Source organism: Desmodus rotundus, chromosome 10, assembly GCF_022682495.2.
Source record: "Desmodus rotundus isolate HL8 chromosome 10, HLdesRot8A.1, whole genome shotgun sequence".
NCBI lineage: Eukaryota > Metazoa > Chordata > Mammalia > Chiroptera > Phyllostomidae > Desmodus > Desmodus rotundus.
The window spans coordinates 77,815-98,716 of NC_071396.1; the positions used below are offsets into that span (position 1 = coordinate 77,815).

A 20,902-nucleotide genomic window follows, 5' to 3' on the forward strand; every position below is an offset into this window, starting at 1 on the left:
ACCTTCTCATGGCCCACCAGCAAGAGTCCTTTCTCCCCTTTTTCTTCCCGTCAAAGTCTCTCCTGCTGCCTAAGCCGCGTGGCAAAAAGAAACACTCCAAAACCTCGTGGTCCTCTCTACTCTCCTTCAGAACCGTGTGGTACTTCCATTTACTTCAGAACCGCATGGTCTACTCTTTACTTCGGAGCCGCGTGGTCTACTCCTTCCTTCAGAGCCGCGTAGTCTACTCCTTCCTTCAGAGCCGCATGGTCTCCTCCTTTCTCCCCCAAAACCTTGTGGTCCTCCCCCTTCTATGGCTGCCGCACCTAGGTTTAAATCCCAGTGCCCATCTTCCTTTGCAGCCCCATTTCTGACTCCTCCTACAGTCAGTTACACCTGCCAGCATCCTTGTATTCTTCCAGCTTTACTGGGCTGCCATAGTAAGTCTGGGCAGGTGTGGCCCCATGGCATGGAGCCAATCATCTCCAAGCTCTCCCACAGGCCCTGTAACCAGGGGGAGTTGCTTCTCAGACCCAGCTTGGGTGGAAGTCACTCCCATCTCCCTGGCTCAAAGCAGGGCCACAGCTATTTAACATATCCATGAAACCAGTTAAAGGTTATAGATATGTTAAATGACTGCCAGGGGTTAGCTACAAAGCTGTTGCTACCCAAAACAGCTCTGAATGGCCCTGTTCCATGTGTCCCATCCCCCCTGGCTCAGGCTTGTGGGGGTGAGGACATCCTACATACATTTTTCTAATATTTCCTGGACACCCCGAGTCCTGGACCCCATTACAAATCCCTTCCTGGGGCCCTCCTCTTGGCTGCACCCTGCTTCAATTCCATCAAATGTGAAAAACGATGAGAAATGCCAGGAGTGAGGGGGAGAATCCCCAAGTGAAATCACTTGGCAGCTGCTTGGGATTCTCCAAACCAAAACCTCAGGGCCTCTCAGCCCAGGCAGCCAATGGGACTCCCCACCAAATACCCACACTTCCCGGAGAGTCCCAAAGTGGGTCCCGGCGGAGTCGCCAAAATATGAAACCAGAGAAGACACTGGCATCCGGGCTGCCCGCCACTACCAAACCCAATCAGCAGCAACAGGGACTGAATCTTTATGGCGCTTTATGCACATGGCCGGCGATATGAGAACATGGCGGGTTCGTACCCTGACAGACCATCTAAATTCCATTTTAAAATGGCCCTTTTTATAAGGAGAGCAAAGCGTAGGTAGGGGTTTAGAATTCAGGGAAAAGTTCATTGGATTACAAACAAGTTCAGCATTCTCACCCTGGGCGGTGGGCTTTAGCTGTGTCCTAGCGGTGGGCATCTCACCTGGAGCACAATGGCTCAGACACCTCCTGGAACTGGGTGTGGGCCTCCTGAGGCGCACAGGTGGAGCTGCTCCTGGTCTCCTGGAGTCGGGGTGGGTCCCACTACCAGTTCCTGGAACAAAGCTTTTGCAGGCATTGATTATTAAGCTTATTAGCTATTACCTAAACTGAAATCTTCCAACTCTTAAGTCCCCTATCAAACAGCACGTGAACTGTGTGTAAACAACATGTGAACAAAGCGTGGATGGCACGTGATCAATGGAAACAACACATGGATGGCACGTGATCGGTGTGTGATTGGCACGTGATCCATGCATGGACGGCATGTGAACACGGCAAGAATGTGGCTTGAAGTGGGGGGGGGTGAGTGTGGCGTGAACATGGTGCTCGGTCCCCTCTCACCGTTCCCCTGGGGGGTTCTCTCGCTCCATGTGGAGGTCCGTACAGGGACTTATTCCCAGGCATAGATGTCTGCCGGGGTCCAGCCTCGGCGGGTCTCAGGGTCCCCGAAGGATGGACGGCACAGGCGACGAACGAGGGATCAGACACCAAGTTTGATGCCGGAGAACGGCCAGCCCTTGTGAGTCTGACCGAACTCTAAGAGTTTAATCAAGCTTTATTTTTATGGGGATTTGTTATATGACATCAAAGGAACAGGTGCATGGCATGATTTCTCAAGCAGGAAAAGTTTATACAGAAATACCAAGGAAATGTACAGGAAGTTCTACAGATTGGTTCATACTAAACAAAAGTTATTTTGACCAGAAGGGCCATCAATCAGACAAGCACAAGTAACTACATGTTCAAAGTTTCAAATGGCTATTGATCATTTGATGTCTAACAAAGTGTTCAGAATTTGGCATAGGTCAAAAAGATATGCTAGACTAGCCAGCAGTTATATGTGAACTATTAAAGGGCCTATGTGGTTAGGCTCTCTAACTCAGCCGTCTATCTTCCCGTCTAGGTTCTTTCTTTATGTGCTTTGCAGGGGATGATCTTTGTATTTGTTACCTCATGCTTAAATCATAATAGTTCACGTATTTTCCTTGCTCTTTTACCCATCTAGTTCTGTCAATTATTATTCCTGTCCAAGGTATATGGGGGGTTGTACTAAGGGGAACATCTAGTAAAACTTTTCTCTATTTTCCAGGCAGATGGCCTGCCCATTGTCTAATATTAATCTTCCAATAGGTAGGGGAAGTAGGCTGCAGAGGGGTTATAAGGGACTTTTGTTCTATGGCCAAGAAATCAATTTGTGCAATTGTGTTGGAATTCTGCAGATCAGTGGACCTGAAATACAAGTGCTCAAAAATCCTACCACCTAGTAATAGCAAAGACAGACTTGCAAGAAGAGATAGACAGGAAGTCCAGCCACAGCTGCCTCTGCTGTGCAGACGCATCTCATCCGTCCCAACTGTGTCAAGGGTCGGCTGTTGGTGGGCTCCCGACAGATGCCCACATGCCATTGCTGGGGCATTTAAATTTTTTCCTGTTTGCTGCTTTTCTAAATAAATCAGCTTGATTTTTGTAAATTGGCCTTGAACCCAGTGGCTTGGGTAAAATCACGCGTTAGTCTGGCAGTTTGTGGATGTTTCTGGATCTTCCCTACAGATGCCCCTGTCATCTGTCCCTCTCTGACCCTCCCTCCCACTTTAAGTTTCCGCCCGTGTGGCTTGCTGGCCGATTGCTCCTGTGTGTCCCTTGGAGGTGCAGTGTCGGTGGGCGCCCTGGTTCCACTCCCTGGCACTGCCCATCTGGCACCCGGCACCTCTGGCCAAACCGGGAGATGTTTTGGAGGCAGCTGTGTATTCGGCGCTGTTTTCCCTTTCTAATGGGGCGTCTCACTTCCTTCTGCGCCTCCTGAGGTGACGCCCAGCTGCCCGGCAGCACCCTGCCCAGCAGGGGCTCCCTGGGCCGCTTCAGACCGTTCTCCTCCTAGCCCTGTGTCCGGAACCCCGCGTGGCCCGGGCACGGCTACTCCCCAAGGTCAGCGTGCAGCCGCCCACCTCGCCCCTCAGCCTCTGCTCGGGGTGGCCCAGCGCCACCTCCTGGAACTGAAGCAGGGTGTAGCCAAGAGGAGGGCCATAAGAAGGGATTTGTAATGGGGTCCCGAACTCAAGGTGTTCAGGAAATATTAGAAAAAAATATATAGGATGTCCTCACACCCACAAGCCTGAGCACGGGGAAGGGACATATGGAACAGAACCATTCAGAGCTGTTTTGGGTAGCAAGAGCTTTGCAGCTAACCCCTGGCACGGTCATTTAACATATCTATAACCTTTAACTGGTTTCATAGATATGTTAAATAGCTGTGGGCACACTTTGAGCCAGGGAGATGGGAGCAAATTCCGCCCAAGATATAACTGGGAATCAACTCCCCCTGGTTACAGAGCCTGCGTGAGAGCGTGGAGATGATTGGCTCCATGCCATGCATGGGGCCACACCTGCCCGGACTTACTATGACAGCCCAGTAAAGCTGGAAGAATACAGGGATGCTGGCAGGTGTAACTGGTTGTAGGAGGAGTCAGAAATGGGGCTGGGAGATGGGCGCTGGGATTTAAACCTAGGTGCGGCAGCCATAGAGAGAGAGGACCACGTGGTTCTGAAGGAGAAGAGGGACGACCACGAGGTTTTGGGGAAGAAGGGAGAGAAACATGCAGCTTTGGCGGAGTGAATAGGAGAGGACCATGTGTTTTGGGAGTGCTTCTTTTTGCCACGCGGCTTAGGCAGCTGAAGAGACTTTGCCGGGAAGACAAGGGGAGAAAGGACTCTTGCTGGTGGGCTGTGGCATGGGCTGCCACATGGCTTTGGATTAACTGGAGATTGCAGCAGCCACACAACTGATGGTGCCGGGAGTCTGAATCACGGACTTCTACTTCTTTTCCTGAGATGCGGTACCCCACACTGGGCAGAGGGAGAGGGAAGGACTGTGCATCTGTGGGTATTCTAGAGGACTTTAATATCTTAATGAAGACATTCAGTCATTACTCTAAGTCTGTGTGATTTTTAAATAAATAATTTCTTTCCTTTCAACAGTCTCTGGCATTGAGAGACATCTTTCCTCTGGCGGCGGGCATTTCGAACCTAGTAGGTATGTGTGTGCGTGGGGGAACCTCCAGAGACAGAAAGGGGGAATCCTTTCTGTAAAACTTTATCATGAACCACCCCCCGCGTGTTCTATAACAGAACGGCCCGTGTGCTCGACTCAGACCCTGGGAGGTGTTCGGGAGAGGGAACCCCCCCCCCCCCCCCCCGCCAAGGTGTAACGAGGTCACGGACCCCCCAAGCGCGCTCCGCAAACAGATGTCCCCTGCAGGAGCCCCTGTCTCCGCATCAGGAAAAGGACACTTCTGTTTGGTAAATTATTACAAAATCAGCCTTCCAGCTGAAAAGGGCCACAAAACAATACCTTCGGTGGGGGGGGGGATGCTGCCAGATGGTTTCTTATTAAAAACCATGATGTTAAAAACAAAATAGAATTCTGTAATAACTCGACAGAGAGCAGAAGGGCCCCTCCCCTGGTCCTGCAGAGCAATCTCTGTAAAAAGCTTTCTGTAATTTCAGACTTTTATTTGCTATACATCTCAGTCACTTTGGAAGCTCAGCTCGGCTCTGGTTTGGGGATTTCATGAGTGTGTTTAATGCCCACGTCTGAGTGTTTCGACCCATTAACTGCACCAAGTCGAGGTGCCTCCAATGCCTGTGGATGCCGCTCAGCTCCTGGCCAACCCTGCACCCCAGGCCTACCACCAACTCCTCGCTGGGGATCTCGCAGTGCGGGGAGTGGACCCTGCCAGACCTCCCTTCTGACACACTCCCCCTCTCCGGGTCTCTGAGTCAACCCACCCCCAGCTCCTGTTCACAGGTTCCTGACTAGGAGCACCCTGTTCTCCACGCTGCCTTCGCCATTGGACGAAGTTCAGGGTGACCCACGGTGTGGACTGTGTGCCAGACTCTTGGGCTCTGGGGGGCAGTTATGTGCCCACAGGAAGCCTCTGCTGGTCGGGCCGAGCCCCCACTCCAGCTGCCCGTCCTCCAAGGGGCCCACGTGCAGGGCCAGAGGGGGCCTCATTCGAACAGCACGTCGCCAACATGCAGATGATTCCCCGAGGGGAATGTGCACCCCAACAGTGTTCCCTGCAGGGGAAGGGGGTCAGTGACCCGGCTCACATGGCCTCCCATGCCTCCAAGGCCGCTTGCTGAAGGCTGGTCCATGGGAGTCCGTGGCCCGAGCTCAGGCCGCCACACACAGGAGACACCGTCTCCCCAGAGCCACCTCCATGGACACACATCCGGTGCCTGTCCTGACCAGGTGGGAGTCTGCCGGATCCGACCTGACCCTCAGCGAGCCCCAGTCACCCATCCGAAGACAGTGGCTCCCCCTTAATGTCACATCTGCATGGGATTCCATCCAGAAAACATCACAAGTGGAAAATAACTCTAAAACAAATGTTCCTCAGCGGTTCCACAGCCAGCCAGCCAACCCTGGGGATGACAACAAGGGTATTGTTAGTTATTGTTTATTATTATTATTACCATTATCACTATTACTGCAATAGGACAAACCCAGGGCCCCAAAGCTCAGGCAACCCGGCCTCCTTCAGCCCGGGGGAGAGACCTGCTGTGTGTGCACCCCGTTCTGCAAGGGGGTGTGGGGAGGTGTCCTGGACAGGACAGTCCCCAGCAGACCCCATCTCAGCATGCTCTCTCCAATGCCGTCCTCCCGCCCTCCCCACGTGGTGGCAAATCACTGCTTAAAAAAAAAGAAAATCCTAATCCCGGATGTTTTGGGGGAGCAGCGGGGTAAACGGTGAGCCTAGCCCTGAGCACAGGTGCAGGTCCCTCACAGACGCTGTACTGGTACAAACCAGAATGCTGTCTGCTCAAGTTCACTACCGTTTCTCCTACTTGCAAACCCAACCACAAAAGGACTATTTCATCATCTTCACCCTTCTTGCTCCCAGAGACTGGTCCCCTGGGGTTTAACAGACAGAAGTTGTTAGAGCCATCAAAGCAGAAAGACAACCACTGGGGAGAAAACCAGGGTTGGGGGGGTCCTACGGGAATATGTTCCAAATGGATGCAGGTCTCCTCGGCATCCAGAGGCTGGGTCTGCATCAGGGCCTTAGCTGCACCCTGGGCATGGGGAGGGGAGGGCGCTGCCCAAGATGGGGGATGGGGGGCACCTCAGTGTCACTACAAGTTACCAGGGTGGGAGAGGGCCTCCGTGGTGCCAAAGGGCAGGCACTGCCTTCCCCGGGGACTCTGCCTGGAGGGAGGGAAGAGACGGAGATAATTAGGGTTTTTTCATGGAAATCAGCATTTATCCGAAATCAAAGACCGAGGATTCTGCACCATCTCAATGGGCTTCGGCCAGAGAACTAAAACATAAAAGACCATCGGTCCCCACAGCCCCCTGCAAAAGCAATTAAATTGTTCACCAAAGGGCTGTGAGCCGTCAACGCCACCTGCTTCCTGGGTTCAGCAGGGTGGTACAGATGCCTGAAACTGGGCAAAGACGTGGAGTTCTGGGGCCTCCCCGCAGGCCACGGAAAAGAAGCTGAGCCCTGGTGTGCCTCCTCGGTGCCGGACCTCCCAGGGGATCACAAACCAGGTGGGAGTGGCGTTTCATCCCAGCTCTGCCACAGTTTGGGCAGCTGTAGCATGGAGCCAGGGAGTGAATGCCCTGAGCTTTTCACTCTGGGGCGGAAGACTTTAAGGAAAATGCTGTGGGGGTGGGTTGAAGTCGGAGGTAAAGCAGGCTTGTGTTTTAAAAAATCCTCAGCACTGTCCAGTGAGGAGAAAGAGGCAGACCAGCCACAAGGAGCACCCCCGTCCCTGTGTTTATACCCGTCCTGGGGAGCAGCAGGGTCCCCAAGACGGGGAAGAGCTAGCACGCCAGGGCTGCAGTTCCTGAGCCTGAAGACTGGCTCCTGCGGTGATAAGCCCTCACCACGAGTCTACCGGAACCTCAGACCCAGTGTCCAGGGCCCATGGTCCACCTCAGGCCGTCCGCTGAAGGAAAGGCTGTGGCAGGAGAGGCCTGGGGACAGTGAGAACTCACAGGGGGCAGGAAGGGACCTGTCCCGCCTTCTCCCACAGGCTGGGAGTTTCCACATCGTTTCCGAGTAAAAGCTCAGAAGTATGACCTGTGTCCATTCTCCTTGTCAATTCTGATCATCCAGAGAAAAGGGAGCCCTCCTTGCTGTAACCCCACAAGGGACCCCACAACCAGCTGCATCACTGGTCTAGGAAGCCCCCCACGGGAGCCTTCCTCTGAGAAGGACTAATTGCTGACCTCCCCTTCTTCCTCTGGCCCCACGTGCGTACCTGGTGTGTCTGAGAGCCCTGGCCACACGGGTCGTGTACTCGAGCCAGGGACTGACTTTTCCCATTGCGATGCCCCTTGCGGACTTCCTGGCAGGGTGTGGGGGGCTGCACTGCTGGCGACCTGGGCCCGGGGCTGCCCTGGTTGGCACTCAGTTTCCTCCTCTGTGCAACGAAGGGGCAGGGCCTGCAACTTCGGGAACCCCGCCCAAATGGGAGCACCTTCAGGACACCCAGGCTCTCTGTGGTCCCTGCCCCCTGGGGAGGAGGTGGGGCAGACAGGGGTGTGAGCCTGTGAAGCGGGTTGTAAAAAAAATATTGAAGTATAACATACAGAAAAGTACACAAGTTCTAAGTGTACGGATGCATAAAAAGTGACCGCAGTCATGTAGCCAACAATCAGGTCAAAAAATAGGAATTCATGAAAAAAATACTAACTCAGGGTAAAAATAAGTCAGAGTAATGGGTAACTTTGGGAGTTATCATCCGGGATGCGACACATCTGCTGGGGTGTTCAAATGTTCTACATCTTGATCTGAATGATGGTTATCATGATGGTTTACATATTTAAATATCATCTTGTACTTTTAAGATCTGTGCGTTTTCTCTACTTATTATAATTCAGTAAAAAATAAAATTTATTAAAGGGGAAAAAAAAAAGGAAACAGCTCCACCTGCTCCCTGAGTAGGTGAGAGGGGCCAGAACAGCGGGGGACCGTCATCATTCCCAGAGAGAAGTCAAGGGCCAAGAAGTCAAGGTGGCGGCAGCAGGGATTCTGGGGGGGCTCTTCCCTCCTCCTCACAAGTGTGTGGTGCCCATGCCCATGCCTCCCCCGCCTCAGGCCCCGGGGACCCCGAGCTCGAGGGCCAGTGAGGAGGGGGCTGCGGAGCTGAGGGCTGGCCATGGTGTGACTGCCGCATTTGCCAACCTGACCCCATGGCCCTCGTCTGCTCCCCTGGGGTCTTTGGTTTAGATGAGCCCATCTGGTTGGAGGCACAACTGCCCACTGTCCCCAGCCTCACATGGAGGAGCTGCTCATGTGGCTGCTGGGGGTCCAGAAAATTCACTCCTCCCCCAAATCATAGCAGCCAAGTCCTTGTGAGCAGGCTGCTCCTGCCAGGGGCGGGGGCTGCTGCAGGACCCAGCAGCCAGGGGATAGGTTCTTCTTCTCCAGGAAGCCAGAGAACAGAAGGAGCTAAACAGACAGCCTGGCTCCCACAAGAGCAAAGTCACAGCAGGGGCCACACCAGCTGCCGCTGTCCCCGCCCTGGCCCTCAGGCCTGCTGGCAGCCCTGCCCCATGAGGCTCAGCCACCAGGCCCACTCAGCAGCTGGATTCTGGCCCAAGAGGGTCTCCATCTCCCCCCACCCCAGGGTACCTTTCCTCTTGACTGTGTCCCTTGGGTCTCTCCCTGGAACACAAAGGTCTGGATGCCTCCAACTTGTCCCCAGGGGGTAATCTTCAGCAGTGCCCCAGGAGGTCAGCTGTTTTCCAGGAGCCAGGACAGGCCTTATCTGTAGTTTCTGAAACAAAACCTTTAACATATACATTACTTGCTAGGCTTATAACTTTTAACCTTAAACTAAAATTTTCCAACTCTTGAGTCCCCTGTCATTAGCAGTTTCTTTTTAACTCTTGGAGTACAATTTTGAATAATTTTTTTTCTCATTGTTTAAGTAAGCAGCAACAAAAAATAAATTACAAATCTTTTCAAGCACACTTGGAACATTTTTACAACTGACTATATTAAGCTAGAAAGCAGGTTCCAACAAATGTCTCATAAAATATGTTTATTGCTCTCTTTGCCATTCATCTGGAAACCAGTCACAAGGTAACTAGAAAGTCCCTACATTTAGATGTTTTAAAATATACTTTTAAATAACTCTCCAAAATAAATCACAGTCAGAGTTGGAAAATAATTAGCATAGAAAAATAATAAAATGACTGCCTACCAGAGCAAGTTCTGTTTTCCAAAATGATAAAGGCTTCAAACTCAGAGGTTCTCAACCAAAGGTGATTTCTGCCCCCAAGGGGGTTTGAGGCAACGTGCTGAGCCATTTTAGACTGTCCTGAGGGGAAGGGAAGCCAGGGTGTGGGCAGTGAATAGAGGTACAGGATGCTGATAAGCACCTACAATGCAGAGGACCATCCCCCAGGAGAATGAATTATGTGGCCAAAAAGGTCCATAGTGCTGAGAGTGACAAACCCTGCTCTGTATCCTGAAGAGTCCCTTAGAATACAAACAGCATGTCCCTCTGCATCCTACATCTGAAATGCTGCCTTTCTTGGAACAGGAAGCATGGAAGCTGAAACTTAAAGAATAAAAAATGCCGGCCATGTTGCAAATATTGGGGAGAAGTGTCCCAGGTTGAGAAGACCTCTGGAAAAGTTCAGGAGACAAAGGAAGATCTGATGACTTAGGAGACTGAGTCGCACTGTGAGAAAACTGAGTCAGCATCTGAGGATCCCTGCTTCTTTCCATTCCTCATAAGTCACATTAATAACCATTTCATAATGTCACTTAGAACAAAGAATCTTACTCTGTTAGATGCCAGAATTCACCATCTAAAGTTTTCCTCTTTGAAAACGTGGACATTTGCTACCTTGTGTGTTCCTCAGATTACCAAGTCGGGGGCACATCTCTGCTAACAAAACACTTGAGATTTCTAGAACACCATGCTTGCTTCCAGGCTGTACAGTCCCTTAAAACGCTAAGAATGATGCTGCTCTTTTATTTAGTCATTAATATATCTAGGACTAACAAAAAGAATTTTTCTAGCTCCTCACATTACCTCACATCTTTCTATTTCCTTTCTAGCTTTAACTATTTCTATGTCATATACAGCTACCAAAATGGAATAATCATTACTGTGGGAGAGCAAGTTTACCTTCATAACTCATGAGAATCAACGGAAAAGTATCACAAATGGAATTTAGTGCAGTGATGGGGAAATAACATGCAGAAGTAAACATGTAGAAATAGTAAATTAAAGATATAATTTACTATGTATATCTTACTGTGGGTCCATTTAGTGTGGATTGTGAACCCACTTGAAGGAGTATGGGGTCCTTTGACATCACCTCTGGGTAGTGGGACTGTGTGGAGGAGTCGAGCCTGAGAGATTGGGGGTGCTGGAGTCCTGTGCATGCTGGGAGGGGTCTCACCTGGGAGAGCAGGCTCCAGCCACATCGGCTCTGGGTCCACGTCTTCAGTTCTTAGGACTGAGAAGATTGTCTTCCTGAGTAATCAAAGACCTGATTAAAACAACATGAAACAGAAACATGTTTTCCGGAAACATTGTATCTTTCCTGTATGGGCAGAAAATGTCTCACACTATAGTACCTGGTGCTGCACAGTACAGGGAAACTGTGCCATTTGACAAAGTAAAACAGAACCAAACTGTGCCTCTACATCAGCTTACTTTTCACATTTACACGCATTTACTTAATTACATTTATTCCACAAGTGGCACACACAAGGCCCGCAGTCTGAATCCAGCTGCCACCTTGTTTTATCCAGCCCGGCACCTTGTTTCTACCCAGCAGCGGGGTCGAGCTCCTTGCCCCTGGTTAAGGAGCAGTTACATTTAAACAGTCCTAAAGTTATATTTGGCCCTTTGAAGGCAACCGAGAGGCTGATGTGGCCCCCGGTGAAAATGAGTTTGACACCCCTGATTCCTATCGGATTCAGCTGAACCATATATAAAACTTCCTCTCTCTGCATTTTCCTTCACAGACCTTCTACCAATTTCCTTTTTACATTCACTTTTTGTCCTGCTTTCCCTCTGCCTCATTCTAGAACAACCAGCCTCTCTCAAGACAAAATTAATTCCCTTTCTCTGAAAAATACATGCCCAGACCTCATGCCTTTTTGTTCAATCACAACATATCTTGTTTTTCTCTTATACAAAGTTCTATTCTCTACTGTTGTCTTTCTGTACCTTTAATTAGAATTCTTAACCTTTTTTAAAAAAGCCTTAATTCCTAGTGAAAACTAAGAGTAAGAAATCGTGGATTCTGTTACACCAGTATTCTTTAGATTGATATTTATAAACAAATTCAATCACTTCTAGAGATATATTTATTCATAGTACAAATTTCTAATGTTCCACAAGACATGTTTACTAAAAGTATCAAATATCCTTAGTTCCTCTATAATTTGTGGCAAAACACAAATAACCCCGAGTTCCATCAGCCTACCCCTCACCCAAACTCTCACTGCCTTACACCCCATGAAAACCTAAACATCCACGATTTTCCACAATGGGCTGACCTCTGCTGGTCCTCTGCAGACTGACCTTCCCTCTGCCTGGCCTGCTTGTCCAGGTCCCAGAGGATGCCGCCCCCGGGGCTGCTGAAGCCACTGAAACCCTCTCAGCGAAAAGAAAGCAAGTCACACGAAGCCACAACATGCTTCCTGACCGGACACGGCTGTCCTGGGTGCCCGCCAGAGGCCACCACCTCATACAGGTGCCCAAGTGCCATGTGGGTCAGAGAGGTAGCTGGGGCACCCCCGCCAGAGGGGCTGTGCAGTCCGCACCTCACAGTTCAAGGGCAGCCCCGGGGTCCCCTTCCAGCCATCCTGCTTACATCCATTACATCTGGGGAAAGTCCAGCAGAAATGGGGCCACATATCCGTAACTTCTCCTAAAATAGTTACAATATGATTGGAAAGTACAAACCCACGAAGAAATGAAGCGTCTTGTGTCCACGTCACTCACCACTGGAAAATCAGGAAGAAAGCCCCCAACACTGTGGTCCCAATTGCTCAGCAAGTCACAGCTCCGAGAACTTCCAGACCCAGTCACTCCTGGCAAGAAAGGTTCAAATTGAGCAAGGGGGGCGGGGGGGGGGGGGGGGAGTCATTATCCTCTGACACTTTCTACCTGATTCCTCCAGACCATGTGGGACCCATCCAATTTGGTTACAATATCAGCGTTAGCTTTCGTATTTAGGGAAAACTGGTCACTGTGGCTACAGCAAAGAAGACCCTCTCCGTCAATCATGTCACTTGATCGGGCCAGAACTGTCCCCAAACTCTGTCTCAGCCCTTCCCCTGGCCGAGCACGCAGTGAGCACGAGAGTCCCCTGGGCCCGGTGTCCGCTCGGACAGAGCCGTTTCTCTCACCAGGGACATTTCTGATGTATAAACGCTGACTCTCCCTACTGGCACCCGAACAGCCAAAGAAAGGTCTGGAGAGAAAAGCGCGCGTGTAACGAGCCTGCTGCCCGGAGGCCACCCGTGTGCGTGGTTCCCTGACTCGGGCGTCCAGAGCCTCCGCGTCTGCACGTGGGGTCCAGCGACCCTCTCCCTGTTGTCGCACCGCGGAAAACGGGTGAATTCCTTCGCTCCTTCACTACAGTCCCCGGACGCCAGTTTTCCCGTTTTTTCTTCTTTCATAACCAGGAGAGAGAGGTGTGAGTTCCGCAGTCTTGGAGAGCGCACCCGTGTGAATCCTCAGCCGGCTCCAGCTCCGCAAACCCCCGGACCCGCGCTGCGCCCCGCGGGCCCGAGACAGGCCAGAGGCCGGGTGCGCAGCGTCGTCGGCGGTGAAGGTGCTCCACTCCGCTCTCCTTTCCTTCCCACCGGGGAGAGGACCCCGCAAAGCTGTGTTAGCGCGCGACTCCGAGTCGCGTCTCCCGCCCCATCGCTCTCCCCCCAAACCATCCTGGAGTCTCTCATGGTCTCCGTCACCTACTCCCACCCGCAGGTCCCCGTCCCCAAACCTCCCTTCTCTGCATTCCAGCAGAATTCCGCGAGGGTCCTTCCCCCTCCTGCTCCGAACATAACCCGCTCAAACCTCCCCCAGGCGGCTCCGGTCCAACACTATCCGGCGCGCATGGCTCCGCGCACCAGGGTCCGGTCCTCTCTCCCGACACGCGCTGCCCATCCCCTCTCCCCCGGGCTTTGCCCCCGAGCCCGGACCCCGACCCTCCGGGACCTCACCCAGCCCACACCTCCGCCACCCCAGCGCCCCTCCCGGCACCGCCTGGGCCTATTTTTAAGTTGGAGCCCATGCTTCGCCCCCTCTGTCCCGCACCGGGCAGCATCCGGGTGACTCTTCCCTCGAAGTTCCCGGACGGACATCGCGCGCGCCCCCCTCCACTCTCTGCCTGCAGACCTTCGCCCCCCGCCCCTCTGACACCCCTCCGCGTCCGGGCACAGACAGCAACTCCGCCCACGCGGGTTCCTCCCCGAGGCACTTCCCGGTCCTTCGGCCGCTGGGAGGGAAGAGAGGGGACGTCCGGGCAAAGCGGGGACAGGCTGCGATCTGAGAAGGGCTCTGGGACCGGGCGGCCACGCCGCAGGGAGGCCGGACTGAGCGCAGTTCACACAGGACCCCTCCCCCCCCTGCCTTGGGCCACGGAGAACGCGGACCGGCCGCCACGCTGCTCTGGGGCAAACTGGTGGCGCACGTGTTTCTCTCAGGAGGCCACTCTCGGGGTCCGGGTTGCGGAGGTCGTCCTTTCGCGCATTCAGTAGTTGCTCTCTCGCTGCACAGGATGCGGCAGCAAGAAGCGCTTTTCTGCGTGAACTACACACAGGCGTTACTCCCAAGATGCACACTAGGTGGCAGCGGAGTGCAACATTTTATGATGTGCGGGCAGTTGTCCTCCACTAGTTAGTTAAACACTACATGGTAGCAGAGAAAAACGTTTTCTGGCAACTTCCTCTTAGGTGCTGTTCTCAAGACGCACGGGAAGTAGCAGATCTTTTCCTGGTGGCCTCCACTCCACTTTTATTCCCACGGTGCACACTAGCAGCAGAAAAGAGCGTTTCCTGATTAGTTCCACTCAGGTGCTATTCTTAAGGTGCACACGAGAGGGCAGCAGAGAATAGTTTTTCCCCAGTAACATCGACTGAAGTATTACTAAAAAGTGCCCACGAGGTGGCAGCAAAGACCACATTTTCCTTGCTGAGGGCCCAGTTTCCTCTATTAAAATGAGAATCCAAAAACATGGAAAGAGAATCCAGACTTGCTAATAAGCTCACTTTATTCCTATTTTAAGCCCATCACGTGCTTCGTTTTACCTTTTGCTCTCATTTGCTAGATGAGGCAGGAACATTTGTTATCTGCATCTTACAGGTATTTAAACTGAAGACTCATTCTAACACAGTTCAAAGTCCAGAGCCCAGGCCTAAATGGGCCAGAAGAGCAGGCACGGACATAATGCCTGAACGAATTCAGTGCTCCACAGTCCTTGCAGCTGCGGGCCAAATCTCGGCTGTTCTATCTGAAGAAAACCTGCCCACAACCTAACCGTCCACCCTGCCACATACTCACCCCACTGGTGTTTGGGTGGGACTGGGGCAGGCAGCTGGGAGGCGGGCAGGCAGGGAGGAGGAGGTGGTGTGGCCCTTCGCAGGAGCACAGCCAGCTCCAGATCCCTGTAACAGTGACCTCCCCACATCTACTCCCTGCCTGTCCCCCCACCACTTAAAATCTGTTCTTCTGCCCAGAGCACCGGTCTGCTTCTGCCCATGTTCCCTTCCTCTGAGGCCTCACCTGACAAGAGCTTCCTAGAGGCTCAGTCTGGAGTCTGGAGTGGCAGTTTCCTCACAGAGAAGAGCCTGAGTCCCAGACAGGCGCAGAGCTGACCTCTGGCCCCACCGCCCACCAGCTGTGTGACTTCAGGCAAAGGATCGTAAACTCAGTCTCCTCTGCCAGCCGGGGTAACGGCCCCCCCTCCCAGGGCGGCTGGGAGGATTCGGTGAGGTGGGGTGTTCAGCTCCTGCCCAACATGTGGTCAGCCTCACTCTCCCTCCCTCTTCCCTTCTGTGTCCTTTCTTACCTTCTATGGGCCGAATAAATCAAGAGTTTAGCAAATAGTGTCGTTCCAGCAGAATGCACTCTCCTACTGGTGCCCAGACAGCCCACCTCCCCGGGGGCACTCACTCCTGCACCGGCCTGGCTTCCTCCCCGGGGCAGCACTGACCACAGCCTCTCTCTGGGCCTCACACCCCTGCTCCTCCGCAAACTCAGGGTCCCGCCTCAGCTCAGGCCACCTCCACCTCACACCAATCCTCTTACTGTCCCTCTGCTTCCCGTCCCCAGCCCGTCCAATCCGACCTCCACACTCTGACCAGCTTGACCTTTCTAAATTAGGGATCTAATCCTGTCACTCCCCATGCATAAGAGGCTGTTACTTCTGAGACATCAGTGAAATCACTCATCACTCAGTCCACGGCCTGGGTGTTAAATGACCTTGCTGGTCTCGGTGATGTAGAGAAAGTGGTCTGAACCCAGAAAGCATATATTCTGATAGAAGACATGCAAAATTCAGTGTAACTACCAAAGTGTTATTACATTGACGTGGGCGTTTTAATACAAATTCCACATGCCGTTTATTTTCCCAGGCTGCCGTAACAGGGTCACACAAACTAGGTGGTTTCACACAGAAGCGGTGATTTAATGTCGTGCCGTTCCAGGTCCAGAAGTTCAAAACACCCCGGACACGGGCAGGGCTGCCGACCCCCCAGAGGGTTTCCAGCTCCTGGTGGTTTGCTGGCCTCCCAGGGGCTCCCAGGGCTGCCCTGCAGCCCGCCAGTCTCTGCCTCGGAGCCACACGGCATTCCTCTGCGCGCCTGCAGCTTCTGCTGTCTTCTGAGAACACCAGTCGCATTGGATTAGGGCCCATCCTAAGTGAGTAGAACCACATCTGCCCTCGCTCACATCTGCAAAGGCTCATTTCAGATAAGGTCACATTACTAGGAACAGGGGTTAGGGTCTCAACATACCTTTTGGGGGGGTGCACAATTTAACCCATAGCAACAGTACAATGTAATCATGCCTGTCAGGTTGTAACAATCTTTCATTACAGATGCTTGCTGCACGGTGGTGAGCCTAAGATGCAGGTACATGTCAGCTCTGTCTCGTCCCAAGTTGCTCCGTGACATACGCTGCGATCATGATAACTGCTAACTGAGGTTATTACAGATCTATGTTTCCGTTTCTCTAATTTCTCTTGCAGCGTGCACAGCAGAAGTCCCCAGTAACAGGAAGAACTGACCACCCCCCTTACTTCACATGAAGATCCAATGAAGGCTTGTATCCCACACACACCTGTGTTACACTGTACAAACCTAGAACGTAGATTGCATGATTACAAAACCCAGCTAGCATGTAGCACTGGGAGAGAAGACTCTTACATCCTTCTACTGCCCTGAGGAAGGGCTGTTCCACTAGTCTGGAGCCCAGCTTCCTCTCCCCAGCCTGGAACGCACTCTGAGACCAGCTCACGCCCAGTCACCGGTTCTGCAGGCAGCACCACCACCTTTGCGGCCTCGGGGGTCAGGAGCCACAGGAGCAGCATCGGCGCCTCAGAACACATTTCAATGGGTGTCGTGCTGAGAACACGGCACTGTCTCCCACAAACAAGCGACAGAGGCTGCAGCCAGGCAGCTGCCTCCTGGGAGAGGCAGGGCAGCCTCTGAAGGGCACTGTGGTTCTGCTGAACCGGAAGACAGGCACAGGGATGGGAAAGTCAGAGCCTGCCGGGTGAAAGCACGGGACTGCTGCTCCCCCATGTGGTCCACCGTGCGGTGCTGTTACATTCAAGTATTACGGGGGGGGGGGGGGTGCCCCTGGAGACGGAAAAGGTGTTAGGGAAGGAAGCACACAGAGCAGAACCCTTAGAATAAGTACCGGCCATGTACTACAAATGTGCTTAAATATATGCCCGTCCTAGATGGGACAGTCCTTGAAGATGGCCAGTCATCAACCGAAAGGAAAGTAAGAATCGCTCCTCACGCTGGCTTTTCTCCCCACCCCACCATGCAAGGCAGGAGCCTCAGCGTCCACTCACCCTACACGGTGAGGCTCTGGCTGCGTCTCTGTGGCTCGGGGCCCTGCTGTCGCTCGTCTGGGGGCTCTGGCAGGAGTCCCGGCAGAGGGGCAGCACCGTCGGGTATGGAATGGAAAAGGACGGCCAAGCCTCTCCGACGGAGCTGCCCCACAGGGGCTGATGGGGGTTATTTTGTCAGGAGTGGGGAGTGGCTCACAGATCCATGGCACAACCCCCACCCCAGACCTCCCGCAAAAATCTGCATCACACTGTCCGGGGACTGCTCTCTCTCGAGGCCGAGGCAGGGTGGCCCAGGGCGGAGTCCCGGCTCCCACCACTGTCTCTTGCTCCAGACTGGCTGTCCCCCCCCACACACACACACACACCGCACTCAAAGCTCAGTGAAAAGGGGAAGCTGCCAGATTCCTCTGATTACTTCAGCCGTTTAGGCAACAAGTGGTTTTCAAACAAGTCTCAGGGAGAGATGCGTTGCTGTCAGAGGCCCGCCAGTCCACTTCTTCTGGGTCCTGCGCTGTCTTCTTCAGTGTGGGCCTGGGGAGGGGACAGCAGAATGCATTCCTGTCATTCCCACCACCTCCCTGCACGTGTGGGAGGCCTCAGGAGGGCGGGCAGCCCTCTCTGGCATGTCCTTGCCATTCCCAGCTGTCCTCCAGGCCACTAGTAACTGGTGTGTCCAAGCGCCCAGGAGCCCAGGCACGGCCGAGAACGCCCTCCCAGTTCTGCACCCCCATTGCGTCCTCATTCCTCAGAGACCACTGGCCAAGAGGGGGACACTGAGGGGCCACCTGGACAGGGAGGTGTCTGGAGGACAGGGCAGAGGACCCGGGACCCTGACCCCTCCCTCACGAGGCCCGTCCCTTGGCTTCCTCAGCAGAGCAGCAATGCCACTGAGGCTGGACCCACAGGCAGGGGCTCTCCCCCGACCCCTCTGGTGCCCAGTCTGAGGCCCTCGAGCTGCAGCGTGGCCCACGGGGCTGATCGGGCCTCTGAGGGAGTGGGCCTCCACCCATCCGCTTTACAGCCGGCACTCTGTCTCCAGTGTGGCCCGTCTGAGTCCATGGCCAAGTCCTGAGCCACCTCCAGGGCCTGACCGGGACCCCGTCCTTCAGCCTGGCCCACCAACAGCAGACTTGGCCTATGAGGGGCTCCAGGGTGGGGCTGGCAGCTACATACCTGGGACCACAGAGCAGAGAGGAGCATCACCCACCATGTTCCTCCCACCAGACTCAAGGGGACTTGGTGCAGAGGAAAGTACACTTTACCTCTGCCTCTCTGGGTGGCCTTGGACAAGGGACGTCACACCCCACGTCCCCCATGTCCCACTGCCCAGCGGGGAGGTTGCACTAGACGGCCTACTGGCCACGGGCAGCCACCAGCCACCGGCCATCTCTTCCCAGAGGAAAAGGGCAGCGAGGGAGGCCAGTGCCCCTCAGGGGCCTGCAGTCCCCCTTCGGTGGGAGAAGTCGGGGGCTTGCTCATTCCCGTCTGCCCTGCTCCCCGTCGCAGCGCGGGGCAGGCATCCAGAGAGTCCCTGCAGTGAGCGGCCTGGCCTTCTGATGGTGTCCAGACCTCCGAGCCCCATTGGTGGGAAGCCCCCCAGGGCACCAGGCCCCAAATGCCTGGTGCTAGCCCCACGATCCAGTGGTAGGAGCCATTTTCGACTAAGAGACAGCTGCGGACCACAGCAGACTGGGGTCTGGTCTCTGCTTACTTGCCATGTCCACATTCGGGCAGCGTTTCTGGGTCTCAGTGTCCTTATTTGTAAAAGATCTAACTTTTAGAGTTCTTGTGAAGATGAATCTGTGATTCAAGGTTAAATGAGCCATAAGTGATGGGAAACAAAGAACTCAAACATGGCAGAGGAAGGAGAAATCTTCTCCGGGTGGATGGCGGGAGGGGCAAGGGCTGTAGCAGACGGGGCGCCAACAACCCTGAGACCGGGCCTGGATTGCGGACTCACGCCTTCCTTAGACTTGGGCAGTGCGTGACCCAGGCAAGGACGGAGAGCCCAGGTGCCCAGGGCACGTTCACGCTGGGCCAGGCGTGGGGCTCGCCACTGGCTGAAGCATAAGCTGGGCCGCACTGAGCATGGCCACGGAGAACAAGCCCGTGGGCACTGTGACCCAGGCAGCAAGCAGACCAGGTGCCAGGGACCGGAGGGCAGGTGGCCAGTGGGGGCCTCACCTGCAGTCACAGGGGCTGACCTTGTTTGTCCCCGAGAAGCTCAGGAGACAGCTTTCTCTTCTCTCTCCCAGCCGTGTGACGAGCCGGCTGGTTGACACGCACAACGTCTCAACAGTAGGACATGAAGCAGCCGTTTCTGAGACAGCAACCCACTGCGACGGGGGCAAGTCCAGGCTATGGTCTTCTTGCTGTGAAGTGAATCTTGTTTAGAAACAGTTCTGTTCCTGAAGGTGCCGGCCTGTTGGGGAAGGCAAGGAGACCTGGGTCCCGGGGTGGGGTGGGAATGAGGAAAGAGCGGGGCTCCGTGTGGACGGCAGGGCAAATGGAGGTTGGGTTCAAGGGCACTCAGGAGTCTTGGGAAAGGGTGCCAGACCAGGAATACTTCCCCGGCTTGCACCTCTTGTCTCCATTGTCAGCGTAAGAAACATCCAAACATAAAGAATGTTTGTAAGAGTTCATTTGAGCCAAACTGACACAGTTACCGGGAAGCGAGTTCTCAGAGAAGGGCACCGAGAGTGTCCTTGAACGCATCTGCTAGGCAGGGATGGGATTCCGAGCGAGTTAACAGGGTTATGGGCTTTCGTAAGGGTGGTCATGCTTGTTTCTCCTTCTTCTTCTCTTGCTTCTGGTCATGGCCTGTTACACAGGTGTACCAACCTGCACGCACAAGCCCAGGGAGCAATGCACAGGGCTTGCCTGAGACAAAGAAAAGCCTTTCAGCAGAGCAGTTGCATGCAGGGAGCACAGCTGTCACCACAACCTGACCAGTCCGGAATTTGCAATCACATCGGCCTCCCTAAATCACATACCTTCCATAAAACCCCTTTTCCGTCCACACCATCTTCCTGAGGCCCACGGGCCCTCCTGTAGCCTGGGCCACACCCCCGGCTTGGGGCCCTGAAACTACAGACATGTCTCCCAGACCCTTCACCGGGACTTGGCGCAAGCAGGCTGTCACCCTGGGAACTGAGCAGGCAGCAGCTCAGAATCGGTCCTTTCATCACAGGAAGTGACACAAACATGGAGCTCACTGGCTCTGCCTTGAATGAGTCCTTCATCTCTGACCTGCCAGAGCCCACGACCCTGTGGCTGCCTCATTAGCTTGCAAGCAGCTCACCACTATAGATGGGAAAGTGAATGGTGGGAGAGCGGAGAGGAAATGCGAGGACGGAAGAGGGCGTGCTCGGGGCCATGGGGGGCACAGTCGGGCAGGAGGCTGAGGGCCGCTGAGCCCTGGGACCTTGGCCAACCCCTCAGAGGCAGGCCCGGT

General features: G+C 53.9%; 1 long non-coding RNA gene across 3 annotated transcripts; it reads right to left on the reverse strand.

Annotated features, from left to right (window-relative positions):
* Positions 1–5,242: 5,242 nt before the first annotated feature.
* LOC128779474 (uncharacterized) lies at positions 5,243–15,610 on the reverse strand. 3 transcript variants are annotated; one of them, XR_008425443.1, is made up of 8 exons: positions 15,436–15,610; positions 12,363–12,451; positions 10,807–10,896; positions 9,594–9,710; positions 9,020–9,164; positions 7,644–7,932; positions 6,521–6,582; positions 5,243–5,798 (listed from the first exon to the last, which is right to left on the reverse strand). It is a non-coding gene; the product is annotated as an uncharacterized lncRNA (long non-coding RNA). The 3 variants fall into 3 exon arrangements; XR_008425441.1 differs by having other exon boundaries at positions 9,020–9,176; XR_008425442.1 differs by lacking the exon at positions 9,594–9,710 and having other exon boundaries at positions 9,020–9,176.
* Positions 15,611–20,902: the final 5,292 nt, after the last annotated feature.